Genomic DNA, 8641 nt, shown 5'->3' on the forward strand with positions numbered 1-8641 from the left:
ACTTCATAATAGTCTAATTATGGAAACAACCCAGATGCCCTGCAGATCCAAAACATGTATTTATACACAATGGAATTTTACACATTCTTTGGAAAGAATAAGAGGATGTCATTTACAGGGGGATGGACCTAGAACGATCGTAAGATAAGCCAAGTTCAGAGAAACAAACAGCACACATTTTCTCCCATATGTGGAAGCTAGATCTAAAATACACTGGGGCTTGATAACTTACTCTAGGTATTCACACATAAACAGACTAAAGGAGGAGTAGAGTAAAGGAACCCAAAGGCTTAATAATGCAATGCCTCTGAACATTTAAAATACTCTTTATTGAAACAAATTCAAGAATGGAAAAGAGTTTTTTTTGGTTGGTGTTGGTATTCTTTTATTTTTATTTTTATTTTTTGTTCTTTCTTTTGGGGAGGTCAAGGACAGCACATAAATGGAGAAAGGACGAACAAATACAGGCATGCCACTCAATAGACATTATGTGGAAAATGAACTATGTAACTGATGGGCAGAGACAGGAGGGGAATACTGAGAGAGTGAAGGAAGAGGTGACACTGTCCAAAAGATATACTCATTACCCAACATAAGAAACAGTCACTCCTCTGTGGAACATGTTAATAATAATAAAATATTTTTTAAATAGTATTTTCCTGGGGCTGGGAATGTGGCTTATTGGTAGAGTGCTTGCCTAGCATGCATGAAGCCCTAGGTTCGATTCCCCAGCACCACATAAACAGAAAAAGACAAAAGTGGCGCTGTGGCTCAAGTGGTAGAGTGCTAGCCTTGAGCAAACACAGGCCAGGGACAGTGCTCAGGCCCTGAGTCCAAGCCCCACGCCTGGAAAAAAAAAAAGACAAAAAGCAACAAAAAACAACTCCTTTCCTGGGATTCCCCAAAGATCTGTAGTTCTCAAGAATCTGTACTCAAACCTGAATGTACTTTAGAAATACCACAGTGAGCTTCTACCTATCCCACTCCTCCTAAACCATAATCTCAGGGATCGGGTTACATAGCCATTGGGTTTTCATTTTAACAGTAGGAGCAATGGTCCTCCCAGGAATATTAATATTTGTAAACATCAGTCGTGGTTGAAAACCATTGCCATTGATTCTTGATTTCTATAAATCAAGAGAGAGCGTCAACGCAACTACTACTGATCAGCTGGCTGGGTCCTTCTGTTCAACCTGCATGGGAGTCAGCACAGGTTGGAGATGTTCCTCTAGCTCTCCCAGGCCCTTGTCATCCTTGGCTTTTGTCATCCTTACTGAGTGGCAGGAAGCAGTGTCCTTTAATGTTACAAGCGTTGCATGAGTGTTGGGTGCTGGGACCCTCCACCCTAGCGCCCCAAGCATCAAAGCTTTTGGGCCTTGGATATCAGGATCCTCACTGCTTGACAGCAAGGGTTAGTCACAGCACTCCTGACCGTCCTTACTATGTCAGAGCGACCTCCATGGCCAGCTTTTCCACTGTGGCCACTACCACCACCACCACCACTGCTGGCTCTGCTGCCTCTCAACTGCAGCTGGAATAGCTGCTGCTCCCCCCACCTCAACACACACACACACACACACACACACACACACACACACACACACACACACACTGCTTCCTGGGGCACTGCCTCTTTGCATGTTACCAGTTCAGCCACTAATGATGAAAAGCAATGCCTAATGATAAAAGTCAAAAAGTAGACAAGAAAAGACCCTTCATATCTTAGCTTATTTAAGGGAACTCAGGGCTAGGAATGTGGCTTAGTGGCAGTGTTTGCCTAGCTTTCATGAAGCCCTGGGTTCGATTCCTCAATACCACATAAACACAAAAAGCCGGAACCTGGGGGTCGTGACTTCCGCCCTTAGGGGAAATCCCATGACATCACCTGTGAAGGACAGCCTAAGCAGCCTATCGCCATGCCTAGCTCCAAATCCCTCCCCTTCCTGCCGGTCATTACTGCTATATAAGTCCAATCCCAGATTAAATACTGTTGGGATCCAGCCTTTGGACTTGATGGGGGACTTGACGCCCTTCCCCCCAGCCCTAGGGGAATGCGGAAGCAGGCTACGGTTCTCGGGTCCGGAACCTCCCTGTCTCTCCCTGGCGAGGCGCTTTCGAGTGACGTTGTTAGCTCAAGCGGGGATCATGTGATAGCTCTCAGCCTATCAGCGTCCTGGCCGATCGCCTTTCCCTTCCTATCACTTCCCTTTACCCTCGCCTTAATAAATCAGATTGCTCTTGAAGCTTCTCCGAGACTCGCCTATGCCTGGCTTTCTTTACCGGTAAGGAGGTGGATAAGCGTTCTCGGTAGGCCGCACGCATGTAAGGTCAGTACTGACTCCCCCGCCCCATCCTGGCTACCTGCGGGCCGGGTGACCAGGAGAGAGGGTGAGAAAGGGGGTGGTGAGAAACGTAGCCGAGCCTTGATCCCCACGCCAGGGAAGGCGACCTGAGCCCGACATATACGTTGGATGTTTGCACTCCTTCTCCCCGAATCACCTGTGTAGCCTGTGTCCTGCCTTAAACATAAGGGGGGCTCGGAGTGGGTGTTTTCGAGGCTCACACCTTTTCTCAGTTCTTCCGCGGGGCACGCTCCTGCGCCTCTCCTGTGGGTCAGGGGAAACGCGTGAGCCCCAACATGGTACTATGGCTCAAGTGGTAGAGTGCTAGCCTTGAGCAAAAAGAAGTTTGAGGACAATGCCCAGGCCCATAGTTCAAGACCCAGGACTGGCCAAAATAAATAAAAACAAACAAAAGCATTAAAAGAGGTTTTTACAAGAGGATTATTAACACTGATCTAATAATTGAAAGGATATGTCCCGGCCATCCCAGAGGACCATGCAGAGATAATTTCAGACAGGAGAAGAAGGTTCATAAGGAGGTTTATTAGTGGGACCATAGTTCCCATGGGAGAGGGAGCTACACGAGTCTGCACCTTATCCAGGTGGCAGCTTCCCTCTGGGGGTAAAGGGGAAGTAGGTAGGTAGTGAGTTGGAGTGGCTCATTAGGTATGGGTGGATCTGGGGGCTTGTGGGAGGAGCTGAGGACCTGAGGACAGGGAAATGCTAACAATAATATTTAATAGTACTTTATGAATACTTAACCCCAGCTCCAGAGCCTCAGGGACAAATACAGCTTTGTAATCTGTGTCACAATTATGCCCTTATTGCCACCCTTGGTCCTGGATCCTAGGACGGATATTTAATGTTCATTGAGGCATTGTCAGGCATGTCTACAAAGAATGAATAGCTCAACATTTCATCTTGAGCATTATGGCAGGAGCAGATGGATGACCGAGGAACCAGAGAGACAAGAGTTAGGTCTTCACATCAGAAACCTCCCACCACGGAGCTAAGATATCACCTCTAGAACTGAGGATTAGATATACTTGAAAACCTGGAAGTCATGATCCTCTAAAAACCAACCTAACCTAATTTGGACAGGATTTTATTTAATGTTATTAATTACTCTTAAATTACAAGTTATGTCTCTGGGGAATCACAATGGTCCCATCCCCCAATAGATTCTGTTTTGCTTTTCTGTCCTTCATTTAAAAAGTGACAAATGCATATTAACTATATTAAGGGATTTTTGAGGTAGTATTTCCCATGTAAATATACTTTAATCAGAATAGCCTATTGCTCAAATTCCTCCTCTATCTCCCCATTGTTCAACAGTATCATCTCAGCCTTTACCAGGCAAGAGAAGATTTAGTGGGTTGCTTCAGAGATTGGGTGTGGGTGAACCCAGGACAAAGGACAAAGCCTGGGGCAGGAGCAGATACATGACAGAGGAAGCAGAGACAGTGCCCAGGTCCAGGATTCAAGCCCCAGGACTGGCAAATAAATATATAAAGATGTGTATCTTGGACAAGCAAATACTTAGAAGAACGGCCCCTACCTGACAAAAAGTGCCTATCAAAAGTGCCTCTCCAAAGGTCAGCATTTGTGCCAGGGCATATTCCTGTTTTCAAGGCAGAGTGCATTCTTTCCTGAAAGTAATACCCAAACATAATGGCCATATATTTAAAGGATAGGTCAGTCTTAGAGACCCTGAGCCCAAGTAGTAAAAGTGCAACACAGAATGATTAAGAGCAAAGATAAACACTTACCATTGGGTGATTCTGCCCTCAGGTTTAGGATGGTCCCAACATGGTGAGCGGTGCTACTTCATTTTCCCTCAAGGATGTTTTGGGGTTTTATTCCCCCCTGCCTCTCCTCAGCTAGTAGAGCTGTAGCTGTCCCTGACTGGCTACACTTAGGCCATCCTAACGAAGGAGTCCAAGAATTTAAACAAATAGACCCCAGGTTGCGGATGGCTCCCATGTTTCTGGGTAAGCACCCCAAGGACAACCCCTTTGTTGAGTGTCTCTAAGGTGCTTTCATTGAATTTGGGTAGGTGGGATTCGAAAACCACCTCTATTTCCCTCTTTAACTCACACCAGAGGCTCAATATGTTTCTCAGGTCGTGAGTGAATTTAGAGAAGCACCTATTTTGACTTTATGCATATATAGCCCCAATTCTCAATTGTGTCATGAAAGCTGTCCCAATCACCTGTTCTGGGAATCAAAAGTAACTATAATTTGGGCATTTGCATTTGAAACCAGACATCTGTTTCCTGTAATATCTGGACAGAGAAACTTCCCCCTTCATTCCTGAGAACAAGAGTCGCTCAGGGGAGCGAGCCAAGCCCTTAAGCAGAAAACAGAGGACGGATCTAGGCTCTCCTGAGTCAGTCATGCTATGGTCCCACCTCTACCTTTATCAAGGTCTCATATGGAGAAAAGTAGCCATTGTCTTTTTCCAGGCTTTTCTTTCTTAAAAACAAAGAAAAGACTATTATTATAAAGGGGGCTACAGTTACCGAAGTCAGGTAAAGAGTACATTTCTTTTGCACAGTGGCACCCCTGGCTCTCAGTTTTGCCTTCCCAGCCCTACCTACAAGTCAGTCAGTCGTTGAGTTCATTTTCAACATAATGTCCAGTGAGTACCCCTGCGGCATGTACTCACCCTTTGTCCCTCCTCCTCATTGCCTCCCCTTACACAGACATACAGAACAAAAAGCAAGAAAAATACAGCCCGAAAGAAAAAGAAAACCCTCTTGTTTTCATTTATTAATTGGGATGATTAAATGCACCTAGACATTGTGCTTTTCTGAGCCTCTCCTAAGAACACCCTCCTGTGGTCTCACTGTGTGGGAAGGTTGGGGATGGTTATGTCCTTCCCTTTACCTCAGATGGGGGACTGGATGTTTGAAGAGCCTCCTTCCAGGGTTGCACGGGAGGATGTCGCTGGGCTAACTCCCCATCAAAGTCTTCTGTCACTTCCCAGGGGGGCTCATTCACCTCCCAACAGATGAAACTTCCCCCTCTGGCCTGGGGAGACTGGGTACTTTGGTTCCTCCTGCGTGACAGGAAAGAGCAGGGGTGTTGATGGCCCCAGGTACCCAGCCATCCATGAGGAAGTCCAATGGGAAGGGAGTAGGAAGGGGTTGGGGATTTCAGCTTGAGCTCCACCGTGGTCTCAGCATTTCCAGCAGGACCAATAGCAGCAGCAGCCGGGGCCCTGCCCACACTCCAAGCTTCTGGGTGACTGGGGCCAGGCTTTGGGACCAAGTAGGCTGCGGCCACGCCCCCTCAGGCCACAGCCAGTGCTTAAGTAGGTCCCTGAGGAAGAGACCCAGTGAAAGAGGAACAGAAACACGTGTCAGGACCCCCCTGTCAGTGGATCCAAAGCAGAAACTGCAAGGAGCAACCTGGAGTCATACACAAGGAAGTTAGAAGACAAGGTAAAAGGAAAGCGCCTTAATCACATTAATTGCATACTTTAGCTTCTTTCCACCCAACCAGGGTGTAATCTCGACCCGGACTCCAAAAGCTGTGCTTTTTACTTTTGTGCACTTGTTTGTCAGCCTCTTTGGCTCAGAAATAGGCACAGATGAGGGCTGGCCTCTGGATTGGCCAAGCAAAGCCCGGAATTCTGCCCGATGAACCCTGTGGTGTTGAGTCTTAGCTAAGAAGTAGTGGGAGAGGTTTTTTGTTTTTCTTTTTTGGAGAAAAGACCAGAATGTGTTAAAAACTCTACCGAGAATGCCTGCCTGAGAGTGATGATGACCTTTTGGGTTTTAGAGCTTTACGCATTAGCACCCTCATGAACCCGAACTCCTACAAACATTTTTCCATGTTGATGGTGAAATCACAGCTCCTGGACAATGGGGAGTTTTTAAATATCTCCCTGTATAGGATTGTGCAGTCAATGACTTTTGTTTTGTTTTGTTTTGCCAGTCCTGGGGCTTGAACTCAGGGCCTGGTCACTGTCCCTGAGCTTCTTTTGTTCAAGGCTAGCACTCTACCACTTGAGCCACAGCTCTACTTCCAGCCATTTCTGTTTATGTGGTACTGAAGAATCAAACCCAGGGCTTCGTGCAAGCTAGACAAGCACTCTACCACTAAGCCACATTCCTAGCCCTGGATTTCTTTTTCTTTTTTAATTCAAACCGACCCTGAAATCATGAGCTACCTCATTTCAACCTCCCAAGTGCTGAAATTATGAACATGGGCTTAAACTAAACTTAGTAGGTCAGTTTCAGTTGGCCTCATAATGCAGTTCCTTATATTTGAGTCCTCATTTGAAAGGCATGTCTGTTAATAATCTTGCATTGGAAAGGCAGTTGTTTTTCTTCATGGTCCTTGCTTTAGAAAGAGAGTAAGGTTCAATGACAGATTTTCTTTTTGTGGATTTGGTTTTGCTTTTGGTTTTTTGTTCATATAATTTTTCAGTCCTACTCTGTGTACAAAACCAATCTTTTGTTTAGCCTATTAGAATACTTATTCTGTTTGAGCAATGAAGTGTTTCCCAATTCTAGAGTTGAGAATAAAGCCAATAGGAGCTTTAAGCTTTAAGCGTTATACGTCTTGTCCTTTGATATAGTGATGCTTCGTGCTCTCTGCCAGCCCATTTTATTTTTACTCAACCTGAAATGCACTGATTTTCAGAGCGCCCTTCTACAGAAAGTGGGCAGACTCCCAAACTCAGAATAGCAGCGGGCACAAATACAACAATAAGAGATGGAATTTCTTCCAGAAAGAATTCTACTCAATTGTAAGGGGAACATTTCCAGGACATACCTTGTCTTCTGCTTCTCCTAGATGTAGACAATCCCCAAATCTCTTTCCACTCTCCAAGCTCAGAGCCCCATGGCCCACAACTTTCTAGGGATCTTTCTTTCTTTTTTTTTTTTTTTTTTTTTTGGCCAGTCCTGGGCCTTGGACTCAGGGCCTGAGCACTGTCCCTGGCTTCTTCCCGCTCAAGGCTAGCACTCTGCCTCTTGAGCCACAGCGCCGCTTCTGGCCGTTTTCTGTATATGTGGTGGTGCTGGGGAATCGAACCTAGGGCCTCGTGTCTAGGGATCTTTCTTAAGGCATCCCAAGTACGCCAAGCTGTACACATTCAACGCCTTTCTTTAAACCGGTCCCTCCTCTGACCTTTTTATTTCAGTGAATAACACCCATATGTTCCTGGAAGCCCAACCAAAAAGAGTAGGAATAACCCTTCTCTCCCCTTTCTCCATACTCTCCAGACCTAATAAGTTACAAATTCTATTGAGTCCATGGCTAAAAGGAGCTACAGAAGTCAGCCCTCCTTTTCATTCCCACTCTCTCCTCAGCACATGTTAAAGTCTGAATATGGAATGTCTCTCCACATACTTGTGAATAGGGGGTCTTGGCCTACAGAGGATGGGTTTTTAGGAAGTAAATGGAGCCTGAGAGCTCTAACCTAACTAACTAATTAATCCCTTGATGGATTTATAATAAAGTGGACTTATTGAGAGGTGTTAAAAAAATAAGAGGCAGGGTCTAGTTGGAGAGCAGATTGGAAAGATAAATATTTGGGTTTTATTTTTCAGTCATGGGGCTTGAACTCAGGGTCTGGGCACTGTCCCTGAGCTCTTTCACTCAAGGCTAATGCTGTACTACTTTGAGCCACAGCACCATTTCCTGTTTTTCTGGTGGTTCATGGGAGATAAGTATGAGTCTCATGGATTTTCCTGCTCAGGCTGGCTTTGAACCATGATCCTCATATCTCAGCCTTCTGAGTAGCTCAGATTTCAGATGTAAGTCACTGGCACCCAGCTGGAATGATGAATCTTGCCACCTTCTCCTTCTCTATACTGTTTCCTAGCTGCCACAGGTGAATAACTACCCCATCATAGATTTCTACCATGATGCATGGCTTTCCCATAGGCCCAGAAATGTGAGACCAGTTTCCACATACTAAAACCTCTAAAACTGTGAACCAGAATAAAACCTTCCTCCTTCAGGTTGTTTTCCTTAGCTACTCATCACAGTGACCAAAAACAACTCACATAGCAAATGGCTGGGATATATTAGGGTGTCAAGAGCGAAGAGTCTCCTAGACCATCCAGCTGGAGCTTGTCTTCCGGGTCTACTGTCCACCAATACTGTGTCAGTTTCTGCATTAAAATGATCCCCTAGAAGAAAATACTCCCTCACAGAATCAGCAAACATCTCATTACTTAGCAAAATGAACAAACCTACTGAGAATTAATGATGGCTCAAAGCCATTATTATTGTTCAGGTGACGCTCCAGGAGCAAATGGGAAAACCTTCTCTTCTTTGAA

This window comes from Perognathus longimembris, chromosome 18 (genome assembly GCF_023159225.1).
Source record: "Perognathus longimembris pacificus isolate PPM17 chromosome 18, ASM2315922v1, whole genome shotgun sequence".
NCBI classification, from domain to species: Eukaryota; Metazoa; Chordata; class Mammalia; order Rodentia; family Heteromyidae; genus Perognathus; species Perognathus longimembris.